The sequence below is a fragment of the Nesoenas mayeri genome (assembly GCF_963082525.1).
Source record: "Nesoenas mayeri genome assembly, chromosome: 3".
NCBI lineage: Eukaryota > Metazoa > Chordata > Aves > Columbiformes > Columbidae > Nesoenas > Nesoenas mayeri.
Window position 1 is genome coordinate 2,264,290 of NC_137544.1, and position 25,131 is coordinate 2,289,420.

The 25,131-nt window shown below is 48.8% G+C and overlaps 1 protein-coding gene across 1 annotated transcript in view; it reads left to right on the forward strand.

The window, feature by feature from the left end:
• Positions 1 to 25,131, forward strand: part of EXTL3 (exostosin like glycosyltransferase 3) — a 132,201-nt gene that overhangs the window by 56,019 nt on the left and 51,051 nt on the right. Inside the window, exon 3 of the mRNA XM_080342118.1 lies at positions 10,252 to 10,344. The gene's annotated coding sequence lies outside the window, so the exon portion shown is untranslated. The remainder of the gene's footprint in view (positions 1 to 10,251; positions 10,345 to 25,131) is intronic.

Here is a 25,131-nt window from a genome sequence, read left to right on the forward strand (position 1 = left end):
GGGTTCTGCCCTGGAGAAACAGCCCCTCTGAAAAGGTTTTAATGTATGTAAAAGGTTTTAATGTTTGTCGTGGTGCTGAGCAGCCCAGTCCACTTGAATTCCCAGAGTGGTAATGCGGTAAGAACTGCTTAATGCCATCTATGGACGAGTGGACTGGGAAAACAGGAACGGGGGATGTTTTTATTTCCAAAAACTGCATTTATGAAAATACCGGTGGAATAACTTATTTAGCTCTGATATCTGTATTTTAAAATAGACATGGGAAAAGCTGGAGAACACACAGCGGGAGCAGCAGGGCAGTATTTGTAGTGGGGAGAAAATACCCACAGACTTTAGCTTTACAAAACCAAATCTCCTGCTGTGTGTTTTGGGTCAAGAGAGAGACAAAAACGCAACTTCTCAGTGGGGGGAGAGGGTGCTGGGTGCTGTCCAGGCTGTCGGACAGGACTCAAGAAGCACCAGCTCTTTGGAGGGTGATCTCAGAAGGTGGGTACAGGCTGCAGTTAATCATTGGAGCGAATTACCAGGAAGGGATGGACTTGCTATCGACTTGGATCAAGCCTTGATGCATCTTTAGAAGTTGTACTTGAACTAAAAGCAGGTAACTGGGTACATTGGGAGACACATAACGAGTTCCTTTTGCTTTATATATTTTCTCTGGTGCTGAAGCAGACCGTGCTGTGCCTCTTGCGTTTCTCTGATGCAGCTCATTTGCCTCTACTGAGCATCTCTCTGCTTGCACCAAATTCTTGGTGCCACCCAACTGGTCTAACGTGAAAAGATTCTGTAAAATCCCCATCAGTGGGATGTGATGTTGGGTAAATTGGGACGAGCCAGACACAGAGAACCTTAATGAGAAGGTCCAGTTTTTATCCCTAAACGTCTTGAGCCTGAGCAGCATATAAGAGGCTTCTTTATTAAAGCTTTGTCTGAGGTAGCCAAAGAAGAATTCCTTCCTTTATCTTTTTCTTCCTCAAAAGTAAATCCTGATACTATCTCATCTTGTTACTACTTGATGATAAATAATAGGACTAACTATGCCAGAATAAATGTTCGGTTTCTCTCATCTGCCCTGATACCTGCATTGAGCATCCTTGTGCATTCCTCCTTTTCTCATGCCCGGGCAGTTTTGGAAGGTAAAGAGTAAGGAGAAGGTGGTAAAAACTAATTGTTAGTGAACAGGGTTGGACTCGACTCTTGGGAGGGGGGATATAATTTCCCACTTTGTTTTTGGGAAACCAGTTGTTTCTGTTCAGGTTTCAGAAGAAATGAATGGTTTTCTCCCTATTCTTTGCAAGACTTTACCAATTCCTTTCTTGCAGTGAGATCGTGAAATCTTTGACTTCCTCTCTGCTCTAAACCAACAGGTTTTAATTTCACTGTTTGGGTGATTTTGTTTGCTGAAGTGGAAGCTGGAAAGGGGCTCTCTGGGGTTTTCTTCTGTTTGTTTTCCCCCATGGGCCCCTCCAGCCTTATCCCAGCGCGGTCTGTACCATAATTGTTGCACAACTACAGGCACCAAACAGCCCTTCATTTCCAGCTCTGTTTTACATGATGCTCTTTTCTGGAGTATTAATATGCTGGGCAGCCTCTGCGCTCCAACGAGGCATAAACAATTCAGATAGCAAATGCTATAGACCAAGTGCAGTTAATGGACCCAGATGGTCGTGTTGCCAGTTTTATGTGACACGTTGCCAGCATCAGCCTGGGAAACTTTCTACTCTTAAATATCAAAGAGGTCTATGTCATGTTTCCGTTGTCCAAACTTCTGCTGGACTTTGGTATCTGCTTAACGGCACTTGGTACTGCAGGCATGGGGATGCCAGAAATGCTTTCCACGTAATCATAGAATCATTTTGGTTGGAAAAGACCCTCAAGATCATCCAGTCCAACCGTTACCCCCACCCCAGCACTGCCCCATGTCCCTGAGAACCTCATCTCATAATTTGGTAAGGACATGTGCAGAATCATAGAATCTTTTTGGTTGGAAAAGACCTTCAAGACCATCCAGTCCAACTGTTAAGCTCACACCATCAAGTCTACCACTACCCCATGTCCTGAGAACCTCATGTCCGTCTGTCCAACCCTCCAGGGCTGGTGACTCCAGCACTGCCCTGGGCAGCCTGTTCCAATGCCCCACAGCCCTTTCGGGAAGAAATTGTTCCCCACATCCAACCTCAACCTCCCCTGGCGCAACTTGAGGCCGTTTCCTCTGCTCCTGGCGCTTGTTCCTGGGGAGCAGAGCCCGACCCCCCCTGACTCCAAGCTCCTTTCAGGCAGTTCAGAGATCAGAAGGTCTCCCCTCAGCTCCTGTTCTCCAGCTGAACCCCCCAGGTCCCTCAGCCGCTCCATCACACTTGTGCTCCAGCCCCTCACCAGCTCCATTCCCTTCTCTTCACTCGCTCCAGCACCTCAAGGCCTTTCTTGGTGTGAGGGGCCCAGAACTGCCCCAGAGTTGGCAGTTTGGCCTCCCCAGGTCCCAGCACAGGGACGGTCACTGCCCTGGGCCTGCTGGCCACACCAGTGCTGGTACCAGCCAGGATGCTGGTGGCCTCTTGGCCACCTGGGCACACGCTGCCTCATGTTCAGCCGCTGTCACCAACACCCCCAGGTCCTTTTCCACCAGGCACTTTCCAGCCTCTCTTCCCCGAGCCTGCAGCATTCATGGGGTTGTTGTGATTGTTCCATGTCGTGTTGCCCTCAGCCCTCTGCTTGGATGGGGTTAGAGCGTTGCATGCCGAGAATGATTTCCATGAGCATATTTCTGTGTTAGGTTGCAATATTTGTCTACCTTAGTGCAGGAGAATGAGCTTAAGTAACCATACTCAAAACAAATTTTAGGTATGCAATAGCATGCCTGACAGTGTGAAAAATAATGATGGCACAGGCAGATGAGTGAAATAAAAAACCAGCGTCAGTGAGAGCCTTGAAAGAGTAGAAAATGGGTAAGTAAGTGGATATAATTGTCAGGAAAGGGTGAGATGAAAGCAGATTGTGATGGTTTTCTGACCAAGGGATAAAAGAAAAAGCTTTTCAGTGGACGCTGCAAGGATGAGCAAAAGAAAATGGACAAATTTAGCTGGATAGTGAAGAGAGGAGGTCAGAAAACTGATGTAGTTGAATGTCCCAAGATGCCATTTAGTGCTGTGTGTTTTGCTCTTGGCCTTCCTAACACGGATTGCTCCAGGCCACCTGGGGCTGCACATTCTCTGTCCCTGTTTCCTGCTGGGGAGAAGGAGCGCTCGTCTGTGTGCAGACCTGAGATGCTGAGTTTAATTTCCAGGTGGATGTAGATCTTGTTTGTTGAGGTTGGAGCAGCGAGCTGGAGAGACCAGGAGGAGCCCGTGTGTCCTGGACCAGGGCTGGATTCCAGGAGGTGGAGGAGCCCACACGGGCATCTCTGCATCTCTGCTTTCCTGCACCAACCGCACCCCACTCCGCCTTCAGCCCATGTTCCTGCTACCTTCCTCCTTCCCTGCATCCAAAAATGTTCCACATATTCACATTTATCTTAAAATAGCACAGATTTGCTGAGACTTAAGGGTGGGTTTAATCCTTTATGTATTCCAGCAGTTCCCCCATCTCCAGTGCTTGGTGTGGTTGCTTAGGGTGAAGTTTCCTTTTTGTTACTTGAACTGATTTTTACACACACGCATTCACTGAGGCTCTCTGCAGCAGACATCTGTTACTTGCTTTTCTTCTCCGGACGGGAGCGGCGAGGCGCGCAGTCGGAGCTCGACGATGGGGTGAGTGGCAGATGTCGCTAAACATCGACTCTGCAGCGTTTGCACCATTCTGCTCCGTGCCGAATGCAATCCCGTTTGCTCAGCAAAATAACCAAGGATGGAAGACAGGAGTGACGTGAAAAAATGCGGTTTCAGTGCTCTTTAAAAAAGACGGCAACAAGAAACTTGTATTTCAAAGGATGGAGGGGTCTTTGTCCTCTAAATAGATCATGTCATATGGATTCCTGTGATTGTGAGAGACCTTTGGGAGCTGCAGCTCAGCAAACGGTAACACATCAAACAAGTGTCCGTGGGGCTCGGAGTACAAACATGTAATATGCAGATGGCACAGGGAGCTCACAAGGCTCGGCATCCGTGCCCAGGGAACAGATACTCCCTTGCTGAGAGACCATCTGACAGCCTCCTCCTTTTAGACGATGCTTTGCATCAAAGGTGACCTGAAAAACGTTTGTTTCAGTACACTAAAAAAACCCAAAACCTCCCAAACTTAAAAATCTGAGAGTCTAGCTAAAAAAGCCATCCCTCTGCTTAGAAGATCATACTTTGAAAAGTAAGTTTTGCTTGTCTTCATGGACTTTAAGGTGTGGTTGCTTGGAACAGGGGTGTCTTTACCTCTTGCTCAGGCAAACATGGAGCTCTCCTAGAACGGTGTCCATATGTACATGGGGGGACCTGCTGCAAGTGGGCCTTTGAGAATGGCCCGTTTTCTGACACTTACCGTGTAGCATCAGCTGTTATCTGGTAAACCAGAGGGAAAAGATCCATCCAGAGGGACCTGGACAGGCTTGATGAGTGGGCCCATGTGAACCTCATGAGGTTCAGCAAGGTCAAGTGCAAGATTCTCCATGCCTGGCAACTGCCGGTATCGGTCCAGGCTGGGGATGCAGGGATGGGGAGCAGCCCCAAGAGAAGGACTTGGGGTGCTGGGGTGAGAGATCGGTCATGACCCGACCATGTGCGCTGGCAGCCCAGAAACCACTCGTGTCCTGGGCTGTGTCCCCAGCCCTGTGAGCAGCAGGTTTGGGGGGGAATCTGCTCCTCTGCTCTGGTGAGACCCCCCTGCAGTGCTGGTCCAGCTCTGGGTCCTCAGCACAGGACACACATGGAGCTGCTGGAGAGTGGCCAGAGGAGCCCCAGGAATGACCCGAGGCTGGAACAGCTCTGCTGGGGACAGGTGAGAGAGTTGGGGTGTTCAGCTGGAGAAGAGAAGCTCCGGGGAGACCTTAGTGCGGCCTTTCTGGACTTAAAAGGGGTCGAGAAGAAAGATGGGGACAGACTTTTGAGCAGGGCCTGTTGTACAAGAGGCAGTGGTTTTAAGCTGAAAACAGGGAGGTTTATTTTGGGCATAAGACATTTTTTACACTGAGGGTGGTGAGAGCGTGGCCCAGGTTGGCCAGAGAGGTGGTGGATGAACCATCCCTGGAGACATTCAAAGGAAGGAGATATTCCTTCTCTGCAGACATTCAAAACCCACCTGGACATGTTCCTGTGCGACCTCACCTAGGCGTTCCTGCTCCAGCAGGGGGATTGGACTAGATCTTTTGAGGTCCCTTCCAATCCCAAACATACTGTGATACATCCCAGGCCAGGCTGGACGGAGCTCTGAGCAACCTGAGCTGGTGAAGATGTCCCTGCTCATGGCAGGGGTGGCACTGGATGGTCTTAACGGTCCCTTCAGCCCAAACTGTCACTCCACTGAGGATCATGGTGTTTGACGGTTTCATCTGTGGTGACAACAATGGAGTTGCTGAGGCTGTTGGTGCAGGAATTACTTGGAGCTGTTAATGCTGTGTTAAGGCTTCTGTCTGTGTAGGTCAAATGCATTATCTTTAGAGCATTGGTTGCTCACCGTTGTAACAGAGGCACTTTTGAGGCACCAAGTAACGCTGCCTTGTGCCTCGGGCGATGTAGGTTGGGCTCTTGCCACAACTGAGTGGTGTGACCGAGATGTGCAGACAGCGAGGCTGCCTCTGCCCCGAGCGCACAGTGACCGGGTTCAGCTGCTTTAACCTTCTGCTGAGTCAGGATCCGTGATGCAGATGAGGGCACAGCCCTGTGTGCCCTCCCGGCAGAGGTTTGTTAGCCTGGGGGCAACCCCTGACCGCAAGCACCCCAAGGGCTGGGGTGGGACGGTCCACATGTGTTTCGTGGCTTGGTGGTGTGTGGGTTGCACTTTGGGATCATGGGGAAACTCAGCATCCCGTGGCGGATTTGAATTCAGTCATAACATTTGTTTGGTGCCCAAAATAACCCGCTGCTTTGACCAAGAAAGCCCCGGTTTGTTCTGCCCTCCCACAAAGTAACGTTCCTTTCCATTTCTCTGGGTTAGTTTTCATAATGGTGTTTGGAAACAAGTTCTCTTCCAGGCAAGCAGCCAGCAGACATCTCAGCAGGGATGTTCTCTGCCCTCCAGCCCCACGGTGCTCAGGGCAGCTGAATGAGGATGAAGGGTGCATGAGGAAGAGTGTGAGCAGCAGGTCAGGGAGGTTGTTCCTCCCCCTCTGCTCTGCCCTGGGGAGGCCCCATCTGCAGTTGTGGGTCCAGTGCTGGGCTCCCCAGTTGAACAAGGACAAGGAATTACTGGAGAGAGTCCAGGGAGGGACACAAAGATGCTGAGGGGTCTGGAGCATCTTTGTGATGAGGAGACTGAGAGAGCTGGGGCTGTTGAGCTGGAGAAGCTAAGATGGATCTGGTCAATGTTGTGATCAATATCCCCTGGGTGGGTGTCACAGGATGGACCAGACTCTGTTCAGTGGTGCCCAACGCCAGGGTGAGGGGCAACGGGCATAGACTGAAACACAGGAGGCTCCATGTGAACATGAGCAGCAACTTGTTTGCTGGGAGGTGCCAGAGCCTGGCCCAGGCTGCCCAGAGCGGGTGTGGAGTCTCCTGCTCTGAGACATTCAAACCCGCCTGGACCCACCTGTGTGATCTGCTCTGTGACCCTGCGTGAGCAGCTGGGTTGGACTGGGGGATCTCCAGAGGTCCCTTCAACCCCAACCAGCCTGGATTCTAAAGACCAGTCTCTTACCAGCTCAGTCTAGTGGGGCGAAGCTGATTGGGTTGCTCCACCAGTTCAAGGAACAGCTGATGCAAATCAAATCGCTTTTTGAGCATCCATAGAGACGGGTCCAGGAGAACGCTGGGGTGGTGCTTGGACAAAAAGCAGATGCCTGCTGTCTGGGGAATCTTCAAAACACGTCTCCTTTTGCCAGTACTGTTTGAGGCTGTCCTGGCTTGGGGTAAAGGAGAGGGTTGTTTAGAAGCAAATTAGCACAAAGTCTCCTTCCACACCTGGTCCCATGGAGACCCCATTGCACCCGACCATGCTTGACCATGTATTTTCTAACTTTTTTTAATGGCAGCTTGCTAAGGGCCGGATATTGTTGTGACAGTACCTCTAAAATCCTTAAGCTGCTTGAATCCCTCCAAGGAGCCAAGCAATAAAAGAGCTGGAATAAAATGTATCCCACAATGTCCTTCACTTCTGCTGACAACTGCAGTTTAAATCACTGGCGCAACCTTTTAGCGGAGCTAGCTTGTAAAAACTAATAAAAAATAAAATGAAGTCATAACAGCTACTTGCCACCGCTTCTCTGATGGGGAGTAGAGGGAAACTGCTTTTCTTCCATGTGTACTGTTATTGCTGGTAATATTATATTCTGATCACTGTCATTAACATATGCTGTAATTTTTACATTATACAAGTTACCCAGTGTTTATTAGAGAAGGGTCTTTGCTTGTATCATAAGGTAACGTTTATCCCATGAGCAGCCTAATGTTTTGCAGAGCTTACATTAGAATTATGCTTTTAAAAAGCAAAGCTCTCAGGAGAGTGGTTTGTTTGACTGATGAGAATTCGGGCATCCCATTTCCAGCTGCTCTGACTCCCGGAGTCCTTTGCCCCAAGCGTCTGGAGTTTTGGGGACCTGGAATAATTTGTGACTGTGAAGAAGATAATAATTTAACCAACGTGGTTTTTTATTTTGTAAACTGTATCTATTCAAACTTGCTATAAAACATTTCCAGACAAAGAGCCAGCGAGGGTTGTGTACGGACGCTGAGTGACACGAAATCCTCAACTGTGGCTGTTGAGTAACATGTTCACTTGTCATTTCTGCAGAAGTCCAGAAGGAGCTTTGCAATGCGGGAGGAGTGAGGGACAGAGAGGGGTCTTGGTCTTGGATCTTGTTTCTGCAAATGTCTCGTAGCCTGGTGCAGATGGAAACGTGCCATGTCCTTCAGCCTGCCAGGGGAGAGAAGAGCTATGGCCATGGTATTTTTCATGCTTTGTAGCCTAGAGATGTAGGCACTTGGGAAGCGTTCTGCTAGCTGAAGAGGATGGAGTCAGCCTTCAGCAGCAGCTGCCGGTCTCGGCACTGGGACCGGCACCAGGTCCCTGCGGGGAGCGGGCGCGGAGCTGTGACTGTGTGAAAAGCCGCGAGTATGGAACGCGTTAGTAAGAGCAGGGGTGGGAAGAGGGAGGCTCGGGACACTCGTACCAGCCGCCAAAACTGCCCTTGGCCAAAAGGCTGCGTAGGAGGGCAAATACAGGACGCAGATGGCCCTGATGAGCCACACTTTTTGTTCTGAAACGCAAGGAAATGCCACCTACAGCAAAGGTGCCACCTGCTGAACGGCAGCCCTGCAGCCTTGGCCTTCGGTTAGCAAAAGGTACTTTGTTTTGTTTTAGCTTTCTGTGTGTTCAGCTGCTGAGATCAGGCAGTCATCTGCAGCAGGAGCGTGGCTGAGAGAGGGTTGGAGCTGGGGGAGAAGCTGGATGGAAAATCACTGTGAGTTGCTGGAGTTGAGGCTGGAAGTGGCAGCTGGAGCTCATGGGGTGTCATGCAACAGGTCAGACTGGATGGCTTGTGGTGGTCGCCTTTGACCATGGCACTGACGGAACAACGGCGTTGACTTTTATTTTTGTGGGAAGAGGACATATGTACACCCCAGGTTCCAGTATAGGTTGGGAAATTACATATTAGAGAGCAGTGTAGGGGAAAGGGACCTGGGGGTCCTGGTGGACAACAGGATGACCATGAGCCAGCACTGGGCCCTTGTGGGCAGGAAGCCAGTGGTACCTGGGGTGGGTTAGAAGGGGGTGGTCAGTAGATCGAGAGAGGTTCTCCTTCCTCTCTACTCTGCCCTGGTGAGACCCCATCTAGAATATTGTGTCCAGTTCTGGGCCCCTCAGTTCCAGCAGGACAGGGAACTGCTGCAGAGAGTCCAGCGTAGGGCAACAAAGATGATTAAGGGAGTGGAGGAGGGGATTAAGGGAGGAGCCTTTCCCTTATGAGGAAAGGCTGAGGGAGCTGGGTCTCTTTAGTTTGGAGAAGAGGAGACTGAGGAGTGACCTTATTAATGTTTATAAATATCTAAAGGGTGAGTGCCACGAGGATGGAGCCAGGCTCTTCTCGGTGGCAAACAATGATAGGACAAGGGGTAATGGGTGCAAACTGGAACACAAGAGGTTCCACTTACATCTGAGAAGCAACTTGTTGGGGGTGAGGGTGTCAGAGCCTGGCCCAGGCTGCCCAGGGGGGTTGTGGAGTCTCCTTCTCTGCAGACATTCCAACCCGCCTGGACATGTTCCTGTGCGACCTCACCTGGGCGTTCCTGCTCTAGCAGGGGGATTGGACTAGATGATCTTTTGAGGTCCTTTCCAATCCCAAACATACTGTGATACTGTGACTCAAGAGCTATCGGTTGCCGGCTGTTGCAGTGGAAGTAACGTTTTCTGTGAAGGGAGCCCACCTGCGACCCACATCTCATCCCGTTTAGCTAGAAAGGGTTGGAGATGTCCCTCTCCAGGTTGTCGCCTGTAGAGAGAGGCATCAGCAGCAGCGCTTGTGAGCGTGCTGATCGTTTCCCGCTGCAGTTCTGCTGCTGGACATTGTGCTGGCTCTTATGAAGCCCGAGGATCCTCATTGCTCATCAGGTGATAGTGGAGCAAAGGGAACTCGGTGAGCCAGTGGCAGGACTGACAACCCAGAGTTCTGGACCTGCCTCTCCCTGTGAGTACATATGCACCCCTTGTAACCCAAAGCATCAAATCCAGGTGGAGGATGCTCGGAATTCACGTTCTTGCAATGGAAGCGGCTCAGAACCAGGAGTCCAGCTCATCAAAACTTTGCTTGGAGAATTTTGACCACTTCTCTTTTGATGACGGGTGCCCTACGCTCCCTTTGTGAGTCTTGAGGAACACACAGGAGCTGAGAATGGGCATCAGAGCAGCTGAGGAGGTGCCCTGTGCCTTGAGCCTGATCCTGTCCCTGTCTCCTTGGCCTCTGAAACTCCTCAGCAGCTCAGATTGCCCATCCCATGGGAGCTTTCAGGCTAAAAGCCAACAGCTTATGAATCTCTCAGCTGTTTGGAGCTGGTCTGGAAGGAGTGTTTTTAGCCAATGTACTAATAGGCAGCCTCTCTTGCACGATGCCTCTAGGCGATGGGTGATATATTTCTTAAGCACATGTGGTTTTGTTTGTGTTTGTATGTTAAACAGGAGAAGAACCCTTGAGATCAGCGCTGGGAGAAAGAAGAAGAGCAGTGAAGGAGTCTGTGTGATGCTGGACAGGTCTGAGCCAAGGAACGGAAGGTAAAGCACAAATAATCCCTGCAGTGTCAGTCTGCTCCATGCCTGGCATTAAATTGCTTTTTCCCTCACTGTATTTTAACACAATTTACCAAAACGTCTGTGTACCCTTCTAGCAACCCTCTTCCTTCTCCCCATAGTCAAGTTAAAGTAACGGTGAGGTGGGGAAGGCTTGTAAAAGTTGAGCAGCGCCAGTCCAGTGTCACCCATGGACTCTTCATCAAACCCCTTGTGTATTTTTTTGGCCATCAACTCTTTTATTTCATCATCTACTGTTTGCTGAAAGTTCTAGCCAAACTCTCTGCAGGCAAAGAAGCGGCATTTCACAATATTCTGCTTTCAGCAGTTTAAATTCAGATTTTAAAAGCGGTGTTGAATGTCACCGATGGTCTGAGCTCGCGGATCCGTGTCTGGGGGCCTTGGGATCCAAATCCAGCTCCATGGCGGGGTTGGACTGTGAAACTACGTGTGTGATCTGAACATTTTTCTTCTTTAGCATCATTCATTGGGCGCATTCTTGTCCCCAAAAGCTTTGTAACCAAGGTGGGTTCACTGTGTAAGGATTAGTCCGTGGATGTGATGCTCAGCTGTTGCAGGGGCATGTGGCTGCCTGGGAACACAGGCAATCTCACTGTAAAGGTAGAGACCGCTGCCAGCAGCGCATTTCTCCTCCAGTTTTCCTCTCTCCTCCTGCAATGAAGCCAGAGGATGAGATTTTGTGCCCTGTGCTGATCTCTCTGGAGCGTTGTCAAAGCTGCTGATGAATTTGGGCTCGAGCAAAAGTGTCAAGCGTGAAATGAAGTGGCTGGAGCGTAGAGTCACCTCTGCCCATGCCAGCGAGCGGCGTTTTCTGGCAGAGGGACATGAAGGCACCAAGAGACAGTTCATCCTACGCAAAGCTGCTCTGGCAGCTGGAGTGTTTGAGTAGAAGTAGCACGTGGATTGTTCCTGGGAGCTGCCACGGTTACTCAAGTTGGGATTTGGCTGTCAGATCTAACTCCTGCTCTTAGGAAAACATGGATGAAATGTAACGGCCCGTGATGCAGCAAGAAGCAGCCTAGGTGCTCTCAAGGTCCCTTTTTGCTTTAAACTCTGCTAATCTGTGAAAAACTCCCAACTGTAGCTCCACCAATGCATGACCGGTTCAAAGCCCTGATTTGACTTGCTGTCAGAAGATTTCTCCATGTCCTTGTGTGTCACGTTTCACATTTGGAGCATCTGCTCCGTATATTCTTGGGCTGAACCGCTTCCAGCAGACTTAGCAATTGCACTGGTGGTTTCCTCCAGGAAATCCAACCATGCAAGACAGTCTTTAATTTATGGGACCGTGGCAATCAAGCCATAATGGCACTCATTTAAATTGCCTCTTAGCTGTCTCCCCATCCCCAACCACATATCTGTACATCTAGGGTTTGGGGTTTTTCTTCTGCCTTGTTCGAGTGAGCGAGTAAATCACTTTTGATGAATTCCAGAGCAGCCCTCGAGCTCAGCTCCTGTGAGAGCCTCCTGACTTGGACTTCAAAAGATCTCATGTCTTTGAGACCAGGCTGTGGTCTTGCCTCAAAGTTAAACTGAAAGAGAAAATGCTCTTTTTTCCTTAAAAAGAGAGAAAATAAAGAAGCTATGGAAGGGAATCAGTCTTTCCTGCAGCAGAAGAGAATGCCGACGCGCAGAATTGGAGTTTAAAATCTGGTTGTTTAGCGAAGGCTTTATTTTCAAGCACCAAGCATGTGTTAGTAAGTGTTTCAGAGAGATAAATAGTTCCTTTTAAAGCAATGCTGTTGCTGGCTGGCTGGAATCCAGCCTGTGATCCTACATTAAAGCATTTTTTTTGGTGTTTAAACCGCTACATTACTGCAGTGGCTAGAAATGGTAGTTCTGATCCCTAATCTCCTGCTGATCTGCTGATAACAAGGCCTGGCTCAGGTTAACTCCTGAGTTCGGTCTTTACATCTGTACCGAATTTCACCACAGGCAGGAGTATTGGTCACCCGCATAATTGCCTCATTGCCTGATGTTTTCAGCATCAAATACTAAAAGATAGGCCAAGGGCACCTCAGTTCAACATTTAGGCTTAACGTCTGCCTTAAACTCTGCATTTCGTTTTCCTTACTGCGCAAATCAAGATGTTTGGAGGTGGAAGCGAAGCCGCTCGAACGTGGGCTCTAGCGCACAGGCCGAGTGAGAAAGGCTTGGCTTAAATGTGGATTTCTGATGCTTAACTTCGAACGTCAGCCCATGGAGCAACATGAAAAGCGTCCAACAGTTGTTTTGCAGATCGAGTGACGGTCTTGACATACTGGAGGGGCTGGGTGAGGTTGATACCTCAAAATGTCCGTTATGCCGGGCACTGTAGCGACGAATATGAAGTGTTAAGCCCTATATAGCAAAGATGAGCTCTGCACCTTGAGAGGAGGTGCAGACAGCTAGCTGGCATATATATATATATATATGTGTGTGTGTATCTATTTATATGCATGGATAGAGCAAAATAAGTATGAGCTATTATATGCTAGCTCTCTTCCATAGGGCCGCGCTTAGTCCGGGCTTACACAGTTGTTGCTGCAGCGATGTGTTTGGAAGGGCAGAGCTAATAGATGGAAGATCTTTAATATACAGGGACCCTCCTATCGAGAAAAACTCAGCATCTCTGAGCAAGGTGACCTTGATTTGGCTGCTAACTCAGGAAACCAGCGCTGCGGTGGCAGGAGATGCTGATGGGTGCAGGGAAGGCTCAATCAAACGCCAACAGAAGGTAAAACGCAGGTTGGGTTGGTGGAGTTTTAACAACAAGTGTTGTTAGGCTTGACCTATAAAACTCTGGGTGCTCTCCCAGACTTGTATGTATTGAATATATACCTGGGATGTGTGTATCTATATAAGTATGGCATACTGGGGAGAAAACCGGCTTTTTTTACCTGGCTCTGAGCAACACAGTGATTTGCTGGTAGAGCAAGCGACAGCTCAGCCGGCCCTTAGAGGCGCAGTGAAAGTCTTGTGTGATGTTTTACAGGCCGTTCTCATCCAACTCTTCATTTTCAGAAACCCTTTCAAAATTGTACAGTCCAAGGAAGGTGCACATGAGAACACAATGGTGTTTATACCCAGCTTTCGGAAAACACACACCTAGAAAGGCAGCTGAAACTGCGGTTATTTGTACGTGTGTCTGTAAAGCCAAACAGCTCAGGTTTGTGATACAAGGACAGGTAATAGACTGATTCTTCTTTTGTTCTTTCACCGCTTCTCCTGCTTCAGTAGAGAAAAGCCACGTATCGACCTTCTCCCGCAAACCCGTGTTCTGAGCCAGCAATAAAGGAGGGAAATGCTTTTTTTCCCCGGTCTAATTTGAAACATGATGACTGGACCATTCTTAAACAGCTTCCAACTTAACAATAAAGAAACTTCACAGAGTGCTTGGCAGGAGCCTCTGTACATAATTTAGATCATAATCAGATGCATTAACACATTTTATATGGATCTCATGGGGGCCAAGAAGACGAGGTGTGCTGGGTAATTTCTTTCCAGATTTCTTTACCTGATTGTTTATTACTCTTGGGGACTTCATTTGTGATCCAAATGTCACCGGCAGAATCCCGCTGCTTCGTGTGCCTGCATTTAGAGTAGCTAGTGCAAGGCTTCAAATAACCTAATTGGCGTGTTACCGTCAGTCTTTCCATCTGTGCGTGTCGAAGGGAGGATGGAGGGGACGCGGGGAGGTGAGAGGAACAAAAGAAGGACCCAGTTCAGCAAATTGTGGAGCTTCCCTTGTGCCTGCAGCTCGGCGGGGAAGGTACCGAGAGCACAATCACGAGCTCGGCTTCCAGAGGGCACAGGGCAGCGCGCCCTCCCCACCTTTTCATTTCAGCTGTTAAACATAAGCAGCTCTAATGTTATAAAGCTGCTGAAAGCTTTTTGGTGCTCTGTGCAAAGAAACGATCGCAGGCCATTCGCATTGCTCTATTGTTTTGCCATGAATGCGCCCGTACCAAAAGCATCCTCGTTGTGAAATCTCTCCTTTGACAAAAAATTTTGTTGCCGCTTTGATAAATGATGTTTTGAGTTTCTTACAAACCAGCAGAGCGGAATCATCCCCTCAAAAGGTGAGAAGTGAAGTTCCCTGTCACGTCAGCGTCTCCTTTATTCGTGCTGAAGTGATAACCCTTCCCATGTGTTTCGCAGGTATTTATTTGTTATTAAATGCTGGGGACCAGTGTAACATCAGGATTTCCAGGCTCTGCTCCGAGATGCACAGCTCAGGGTCAGGAGCCTGGTCACTGATGCACAAGGGGACACTCCTGGGCATAAGGACTTGGTGTCACCCACCCAACGGTGGCTTTGGCCGGCTGCCGTTGACCCACACAATCCCCAGCCAGGGTCCAGAAGTTGGTACAACCAGGAATCAGTGTTAAGGAAGGTGAGAAAGTTTAAGAGCATGAAAGTGCCTGGATTAGACCTGCTGGACTTGGACAATGTCCTGGTGCAGCCTTGGGGTCACAGCAGCTGAACCAAAACCACAGAGCCCCTTTTTCCCCTTTTTGCAGTGATAATGATTCTGAAAACCAGCCCTGGCTGGAAAGCTGCGGTGTTTTACTGGCATGCAGCAGAAGTGTGCTGCAACACTCTGCCTTGGGTGCTGTGCACAACCCGCAGCCAAATTGCCAATTAAAAACCTCGTGACCAAAACAGGTTTGAGTGCAGAAAGATCCTTTGGAGGCCAGAAAAGCAGCACTGATTTCCGTTTGCCTCTTTTTTTTTCTTTCCCTCTTTGATGATTGTTTATCAACAACATTCTCCCAGGCGATGGTGCAACAGCATCCCAGATTAGCTGAGCTCGTAAAGTCACTATTACGAAGACTGTAATGATGATGAAGAAATGAGTATCGTTAAAAATCAGGGGTGACTGGGTTGTTGACTTTCCATTTCACGTACCGAGTGAGTCACCGTGTCTCACCCCGTCACACCGGTGCGTTGTGCTGTCGAAATATTGATGGGGAGAAGGGAGAAGGTGATAAGCCGACTCACCCGGTGCCTCTCCCACAAACACCAGCCTTTCTGTGGCTTTTCCAGCTGAGTGCTGAGGAATGACATTACTGCAGGATATCCTGCCCTAAGGTACGAAAGTTATAGTTGTTGGGCTCTCCTGAACACTTTCCCCTCCATCTCCTGTGTATTTTGACTCATCAGAGCAGGCTGATGCAGGCTCCGAAGGGTTTGTGCAAGCACGACACACAGCGTACACAAGAGGGAGAAAGTATCCCCAGTCCCTCTGCTGTTTATAGCCAGTTCATGAGCAGTTTCTTGGCTTCCAGTGCCCAAATTACCAGCTGTGACCGATGTGTTCTCCTCAGGTCAGCGGCACGTACAGTGACCGACTTGTCTGGATGAGCGCGGGGGGTTATCGGTTCAGCCAAGCGAGCGGCACCGCTCTGCTCACCCCCGGGTTGGCTGGGGCAGGGACACGCTTGGTCGGACCATGTAAGGGTTCTGAGCTGCTGGGGCCATGAAGGAACATCACAATTCCATTTTCTATTTGCTTAAGATCTGCTTGGGCTGGACTTTGGAATTGTTGACGCTCAACTTGTCTTTGTACTGAGACATTGCGACTATTCAAACAGTCACTCCGCTGAAACTATTGGATTGCGTCTCGCTAAAGCATTATTTGATTTGCCATGCTGTGTTTTCTCTGGAGATAACAGCTTGCTTTAGCATTTCATCTAAAGGAAAGACGCTGCCATCGGAGGGGATGTGCTGCTGCCTTCTGTGAGTTAGAGGCACTGTGGTTTATCTTCATGGCGTAGAACCCATCCAGCTTTCACCTGCCTTCTTTACATCCCACACAGATTGCTGAGCTGGGTAAGAATTCTTCTTGCTGAAGACCAGCTGCTGATCTGTCCCTGCTACATCGCAGCTGCTGTTTTCTGTGTGTAGTTTGGGTGGCCCCTTGTAGCTCAAGCCTCATATCTGGAAAAAAAAGAATTAAAAAGGTGGTAAAATTCTTCCAGTGATCTTGTCCAGGTGGTTCTATGCTGAAATGTGTTGCTTTTCTGCTGTGTGGTTTCCTGTGTGGCCTAGCAGGTCCTTCTCACAAGTGGGGAGAAGAGCGGAACTGTTGCTGAGGGGGAGCTGTGGAATTCAAGGTCTCTTTTGCCTAATTCCAGGTGAATATACTCTGTCATTTGGGGGATGCTGTTCAGGTGGCCCAGGAAAGGCATAGACATAAATAATGTGGAATGGGAAAGATAAAACACTTAAACTCTTCCTTCACCATCCCTGGACGTGTTTAAAAGGTATTTAGATGAGGTTCTTAGGGACATGGTTTAGTGCTAGAGTTGGTTGGGTTACAATTGGACTCAATCCTGAGCGTTTCTTCCAATTGAAATGATTCTATGATAGTTGGGAATGGGAAGAAAGAGGGTTTTTTCTGTATCAGGCAGTAGGACGCTGACTGTTGTGCACGTGTGTGGTTGCCCTCCACTGGTTGATATTAGAACGTCCTCTCTATATCAGAGACCTTTTTTTAGGCCAAGATCAGTGCGTTTCCTCAGATTGACTTTGAAAAGAGGAGCATTTTAGATGCAGAGATGGATTATTGAGAACTGGTTGGTTGTAGCCGCTCACTCTTCATTTGCAAAGCCACCCAGGGCAAGAGGCGCCTTCCGAACTGGTGGAGAAGGAGGAGTTTTCCAGTCCTGGTCTGTTCGGTGGCGCAGGCTCGAATTGTGCATCAGGCTGAGAATTATGCAACGGCCTTAATTACAAAATCGTTTGCTGACCTTCAGTTTTATGAGAATGATCTAAAAGTGAGTTTATCAGCACTTAAATGGCTGTTGCAGCAGAGAAGCGAAGGCTCGGAGGATTTAAGGAAACTGCATCCAGCACTTGTGATTTCCACTGTGGTGTGTTATCCTGTGTCCTTGGCTGCTGATATTCGCTAAGTCGGGTAATTCTGGTCAGCAAAAGCAGTGATTTTTTTCACTTGGGGATTTTATTTTTCTTCTGGATCAGGACCAGCAGAATCAGGAAGGTATCTGTGCGACTTACAAGGTCACATTAAGGATGAAAACTTTGCTCTGCACTTGGAAACCCTTTCAAAATATGTATCTAGGAACTATAGATTTTTGCTTTCCTATGGATTTTGGCAAGAACAGCTGCTAGAGTAAGGTGAAAGGAAGACCCGAGAGGAGCTTTCAATTTGGGTGAAACTCAATAGTTGCATTTTCCAGTAACAACAGAAGTCATTTGTTGAAAATAAATCTACAACCTGGTGACACCCAGAACTCAAAGCAGCATCTGATCCGTTCTTCTTCCATCCCACTAAAGCAACCGGGATGGATTCAGTCTGAGATGCACACACCTTGTGCATCCCTCTGTGTGTTGGACACGTGAAAGGACGTGGGGAAATGTTGATGTAGTGATTGAGCAAGAGAGATGGGAGCAGAGGAATCCTTAAAAGGGTGGATCTTAAAACACCTTTTAATGTCAGCCCAGCCCATTTAATCTCACAGTGTTGTTCTCATGAATGTTTTATCACCTCCTACAGGTATTAAGTCTTATGACACCACGAAAAGACCTCAAATTTTAATGTGGAATTGGTATATGTCTTAGCTGAACAGATATATTCCTCTGTCAACATGTAAACGTCAGAGAGGAGGAAGCACAGTGTGCTGAGAGACCTCCTAGTGTTGCCATGTCATCCATTCAATGAAGAGCTTACAAAGAGTTCCTTTTATTATACAATTACAGCTTTATCTAGTTAAGATATTTCTAGGAAAGATTTTCACCTTTTGTTTTGCATCTTCGAATCATAGAACAAATCAGGTTGGAAGGGACCTCTGAGGTCTCTAAGCCAACGTCCTGTTCAGAGTAGAAATAACTGCAGAGGTAGATGAGGCTGTTCAGGGCTTTGTCCTGTTGAGGTTTGACCATCACTGGGGTGCAGGATCTGCCACTTCTCTGGGCTCCTGTTCCAGTCATTCGTTTTCCTCCTGTAGAGCCAGTCACAGGAGATGACATCAGCAACCTTGCCAATGTCAAGGTAACCGATGTCAACTGCCAAACCAGTGACTTTTTCCAGGAGACAATCAGTTCGGTCAGTTTGCCCGCATTACCTGTGTGATGTCCCAAATCACTCGCTTGCCCTTCGTGGCCATGGGAATGGCTTCGGGAAGGTTCACAGCATCCCAGCCTGGTTGGGGTTGAAGGGACCTCTGGAGATCCCCCAGTCCAACCCAGCTGCTCACGCAGGGTCACAGAGCAGATCACACAGGTGGGTCCAGGCGGGTTTGAATGTCTCAGAGCAGGAGACTCCACACCCGCTCTGGGCAGCCTGGGCCAGGCTCTGGCACCTCCCAGCAAACAAGTTTCTGCTCATGTTCACATGGAGCCTCCTGTGTTTCAGTCTGTGCCCGTTGCCCCTCACCCTGGCGTTGGGCACCACTGAACAGAGTCTGGTCCATCCTCTGACACCCACCCTGACATATTGATCCCATTGATCTCATCCCTCTCAGCTTCTCTTCTCCAGCTCAACAGCCCCAGCTCTCTCAGTCTCCTCATCACAAAGATGCTCCAGACCCCTCAGCATCTTTGTGTCCCTCCCTGGACTCCCTCCAGCAATTCCTTGTCCTTCTTCACCTGGGGAGCCCAGCACTGGACCCACAACTGCAGATGGGGCCTCCCCAGGGCAGAGCAGAGGGGGAGGAACAACCTCCCTGACCTGCTGCTCACACTCTTCCTCATGCACCCCAGATCCCATTGGCCTCTTGGCCACAGGGCACATTGGTGACTCACGGTCACCCTGTTGTCCCCCACAACTCCCAGGTCCTTCTCTGCAGAGCTGCTTTCCAGCAGCTCAGCCCCAACCTGTGCTGGTGCCTGGGGTTGTTCCTCCCCAGCTGCAGGACCCTGCACTTGTTCTTGTTGAACTTCATCAGGTTCTCCTCTGCCCAGCCCTCCAGCCCGGTCATCGGTCCATCCATCCATCCGCCTTTCCAGTTGCGTTGTCGTTCTCTTTATTCCTGCCTCCGAGCTATGAATGCTCCCAAGAGCGAGTTCGTGTTGTCAAAGTTAATACTTGGAAACTTACTGCAGATAACCTTGGCTTCGTCTCGTCTTGGCTGCTCGCAAGTTTTCATTGCCTGAGCTAATAAAGCCTTTACATTCACTTAGAGACACTTAAAGTTGTTAGTGTTTAAATAAAGGGATTAATTTCGGGCATCCTGCTGCTAAACTTGTACTTTTACATTTTAAAAAAGTGCGTGTTCCCTGCGAGGTGCGAACAGGCTCTGAAAACTGGGTAACTTTTATCAGCTAAATGGGCTGTGACTCCTTGTGAGGAGCCACCGGAGTCTTCGGCATTGATTTACTCTTGCCAGGCAAAGGAAACAATTACGTTGGCTCCGTGAAGAATAAATAGAGGCGGCATGAATATAGGAAAATGCGTCAGGAACACTTGCCCTTTCAACCTACTCCTGCTGTTGATTTTATTGATGATTGAGTCGGTATTTTCACATTTTCATGCCTTGTTTTCCCTGCCTATAAATTACTTGCATTTTCCTTTTGGGTTATTGAGGACTGCTTGGCTATCATATATAAAATGCTGTCAAGGTAGGGTGCCAAGTGAATACAAACTGTTTCATTTTTAGTGCCTTTGGAAATCTTGGACTTTTTGTTCTTCCTTTTATCTGTCTCTTTCTTTTTAATCACATAAAATGGAAATAAACCCGATCACAGCTGTTGCTGGAGAAGAATCATTAGGCCCATCCAGCTGGCTCTCTCGGGGCCGGTGTGGGATTGTTCCCTATGCTGCTTTTCTAAAGTATCTTGTCTCCTTTAGTTTTGTGTGTGTGCAGAGTGATGAGCGTCTTTCACTTCTCTTAGCTCCCTCCATCGATCCAAATAGGAAGGGCTATTTTTAGGTGGCTGTAAGTAAATGGACATCAGGCACCGAAGAAATGGAACTGGGTTATTTTTGGAAACCCATCAGCAGCCGCTCTGGTTCCTGCTGCAAGTTTTGGCTTCAGTTGGGCTGTCTCAGGTTGTAGGATCAGTTCCCGAGGTTGTGAACCTGGTTCCTTGGGTGTGATTTTCAGTCCAAATCTGGAATGAGCAGCTGCTGGAGATTATCGTGGTGGCATCAGTTGATGGGAATGAATTCCCCCTAAACCAGCCTGGCTTGGATGGATCCAGGGTGCTGATGGAGCTGGAGATTTGGGGGCAGAGGATGAGGTCAGTTTAGGGACAATGTGTAAAATACACCTCAAATGGAGACAAGCCCGTGGACCCGACCTCAGGATTTGAGCTCTGGATGAACGTGTGGAAGACTCGGCATCTGTCGGTGGCCGCTCAGCAGGTAATTCGTTTGGATTTATTCTGCTTCAGTGGGCTGCAGAAAGAAGAGATTTTCTTGGTTTTGCGCTGTGTTTTTCATAAGCATTTTGGGCCCGTTTCTGCCTCTCGCTGAATTTGCGCGCGGAGCCTTTAGACCGTCCAGTTACTCGCCATGAACGTGCAGGTTGGAGTCCGGAGGGGCAATGACTGAATCTTGACACCGTTGCTGGTTGGAGAGCTTGAAACGCAGGAAACATTGAGTGTGTGCTTTACCTGCACGTTATCTTCTTTCTCTAAGACCCAAATCTAATTTTAAAGGTCAGAACATGCTCTCACCTGGGTGTTCCAGGCCTTTTATAGCGCAGTTGAAGGCTATTACCTAAAATTAACTTGCTGCTTGGGGAAAGCTGATATTAGCTCTGTATTAGGACTCATTTCAAAGCTCTTGATGATCATTTACTTGATGGGCTCCTATTGAAACTGGTGGGTACAAGGCAGAAAATGGAAGACAAAATAGCACCTGATACTGGCTCCTCACCGAGAAGAAAAGTCAAGTGGGTTTTTTGGCAGAATTCCTCTTCTTCTCGGGTGGTTTGTGGTATTGTTTTATTTCATTTTGCTTTAAAGGATCTCTGGTGAAGCTTTCCTAGGCAGGCCAGTGGTCTCACTGCCTTTAGAGTCGCACTTATTGTTATTTTCCCCTCGCTTCCCGATGATCCAGACGTTCCGGGGAGCGCTGGGAAGGGGAACACCTGATTCTGAAGCAGGTTTATGTTGTAAAGCACAGCCAGATCTCCTAAGCAGCAGCATTGACATGTTGAAGTAAATCTGCTGTTGAGTAATATAGAGTGACATATTGAGAGCAATTAAAAAACAAAGGAGACTCGGCACAAATTTGGGAAATGAGCGGAATGGAAAGAGGTTGGATAAAAGAGAGGAAGGGCTGGTCTAGAAAAGGAGCATGCTGGAGAACCAGGGTGTCCATCGGGAAGGATGAGATGATAGCGAAAGCTGCTCAGTAGAGAGAGGGGCACGTGGTGGGATTAGAAAAGGTGAGGCTGCAGTTCTTGTACTGATGTCTTTCTTACTCTTGTTCCTCCGGTTCCGTAGTGATGAGAGTCCTGTGGTACCCGTCACCGCAGAGCGGGGTGATGCTGCAAAACAGGGTACAGGCCGAATTATAGGAGGGTTTGTATCTGAAGCTGGTGAAAGGAAATCCCGTGCGGAGCTGAGCTGTGGAACTCGCTGCTGCCAAAAGCTACAAAACCAAGAGCCTGATGTGCTTTTCCTTTTTTTTCCTTTCAAACTTTGTACAGATGAGAATGTACATGACCAATTGCTTCAAGGAATTATTTTGGTGGCTAGCTTCTGTTCTTCAAGGGCCTACACAACCCCTATTTGTTAGTGGTTAGCGAAAAATTGTTCTGAATAAGCTGTTCTGCCGCTATGACTAATGAGTGTTTTTGCACCAAAGTGGTTGGAAATGAGCACTCAGGAGCAAGAGGTCGAAGTGGATGGATCATTGGTTTGATCTAATATAGCCATCCTCCTGCTTTTTTATTATTTTTATTGGATTCTGTACAGTGGGTCAAACTGAGTTGTGAATTTTGTGCCTATCTTAATGACTTCATTCCAAGCCGATGCCTTCGTGTCCATCTGCGCGGCACATTTGTGGTGGAGTTCACAGAATCACAGGATGTCAGGGATGGGAAGAGCCCTGGAAAGCTCATCCAGAGCAATCTCCCCCGGAGCAGGAACACCCAGATGAGGTTACACAGGAAGGTGTCCAGGCGGGTTGGAATGTCTGCACAGAAGGAGACTCCACAACCCCCCTAGGCAGCCTGGGCCAGGCTCTGCCACCCTCACCCCCAACAAGTTGCTTCTCATCTTTAAGTGGAACCTCTTGTATTCCAGTTTGCACCCATTATCCCTTGTCCTGTCACTGGTTGTCACCAGAAGAGCCTGGCTCCATCCTCCTGACACTCCCCCTTTCCATCTTGATCCCCAGGAATGAGTCCCCCCTCAGTGTCCTCTTGTCCAGCTCCAGAGCCCCAGCTCCCTCAGCCTTTCCTCACACGGGAGATGCTCCACTCCCTGCAGCATCTTGGTGGCTGCGCTGGACTCTCTGCAGCAGTTCCCTGTCCTGCTGGAACTGAGGGGCCACAACTGGACACAAGATTCCAGGTGTGGTCTCCCCAGGGCAGAGCAGAGGGGCAGGAGAACCTCTCTGACCTACTGACCACCCCCTTCTAACCCACCCCAGGTACCATTGACCTTCCTGGCCACAAGGGCCCAGTGCTGGCTCATGGTCACCCTGCTGTCCCCAGGACCCCCAGGTCCCTTTCCCCTACGCTGCTCTCCAACAGGTCGTTCCCCAACTTACACTGGAACCTGGGGTTGTTCCTGTCCAGATATAAGTTGGTGGCTGTGTCGCCGAGCCCTTTAAAGTGTCTGTTCCCTGGGCTCTGGGAACATCTCCCCTTTTCTTGGCTGAGCATCAGGTATTTTCCCTGGTCATGAGCAGCTTTTGTCCAGTGAATGCCCATAGTTAACTCAGGCACTACCCACACCATTATGTTATTAAGCATGAAAGGGAGATGGCTGTACCATCCCTTGCAATATTTTTGTGCAATGTGAGCTGTTTGTGGCTCAAGCCGCTGAGACCTTAGTGAGATGGAAAGCATGAGAGATACGAGGCCTTGCTCTTCTGTCCACAAGAACCGATGCAAACGGCCAGAAAAGATGTTTGTGACCTCCTTATCCATGAGGACTTCTCGCCATCTGTTCTGCAAACAGTCCCTGAAGCTGGTGTGAGCTGGAAATGGGCTGATCTTTGGGATGATGGTTTGGAGACAGCAGCTTGTGCTGGAGGAGATTATTTCATCTGGCAGAGTGTCCCCTTGCCTGTTCCTGAGCTGCTCTGAGGACATTTGACCGCACTTCCCCAGCAAAAATAGCTGTTGTGTGTTGGAGATTTCTGCCTGGAGTATTTTTAAGTCTGCTCTATCCTGGCCAAAGTACTTTCAGCCTTCCCAAATGTACCCGTTCTGCTAATATTTGGATTCTCTTCACCTTCTGCTGTGAAGGGGCAGGTGGGACAGCGTGTGGTGAGGATTATTTGGGCGATCTCCGACGTGCACAGGGTATCCACAACATCCAAAGCACACAGTTTCTCTGGGAATTGAATTTTTCTCAGGGAACATTAACTGTTGGAAGCCCTGCCAGCTGTGAAGATTCGTCCAGCTGTGAAGATTGGTCCAGCTGCTGATCCAGGGAAGCTGTTAAGCCATTAACTTGCAAAAACTTGGCTGGTTTAATCTGCTCAGCGCTAAAACCAGTCTTACCACTCGTCGCTAAAGCTTTTGGACGCTACATGATTACATCAGGCAGATTGCCTCAAAGCCACAAGGTATTTAGCTGGCCCGCCTGTTCGATACCAGTTAATAAGGGTTTCTTTAAAAAGACACTACTGCTGAGCATTACACGCTCTTTAATGTTGTTAGAGTGTTCTAATAAAATGGGACTTTGGCATCCAGTCTTATCTGATCACTGTTCCCATGACTTTTGAACTCATCAGCTGTTTTCACTGAAATTAGAAGGATAGAGCTCACCAAAGGATTAACTCCCTATAAATGTCCTGAAAATAGGAAAGTGAGGGTGTTTATGAGGTACCGGAGAGCCCCGAAGAACATTAAAGGCATCAAATAGGAAGAATTCAGACTTCATTTGTGCTGTTCCCAGAAGTACCTGGTGGGGCTACGTTCAGTTCTGAGCATCACAGGGGCCATTATTAATAATAACCATTCCAGTGAGTGAACAGGACACCATGAGGCTCGGGAGAGCAGCTGGGAAGTGCCCTCAGACCAGGCCGCATGCTGGACAGGTTTTTGGTTTCAAAGACAGAGGATTTAAGGGAAAAGAAACCAACAAAAAAGCCAAAACACAACTCACAGGAGGAGTCACGCTTTGGTGCCTTGGCCTGGCAGGCAGCGCCGCCGCTAAAAGCTCTATTAGTGGGTTTCAATTTACTCAGGCTGAATCCTTCCCCGAGGATTTCTCATGTTGGGTGGAATTACAGGGTTTGGCGTGATAATGTTTTTCTTCTTTATTCCTCCCTTCTCGGTGCGAGGAGGCAAAACGGCAGCGAAGCTTTGAAGAGGCAGGAGAGCGCTCCAGGGCTCTGTTGGACCAGGAGATGTTGGGGCACAGTAAGATGTGGTCTAAGGAGATGAGAGATGCTCGCAGGCTTCGGAAATAATAAATGTCAATAGAGGAAACGGGTGCCATGCATCTGCCCTCAAATTACTGGTTTCTAGCTGACTTTTCTGCGAAGAAGGAGGACGGAGGTGGGTCACAGGGATGCGTGAAGGAGATGGATGAATTAAACCGATGGGTTGACGATGCTCATCTGCGGAGGGTGCAGAAGACACAGTGGGGTGGTGGGACAGGGGGACAGGAGAGACC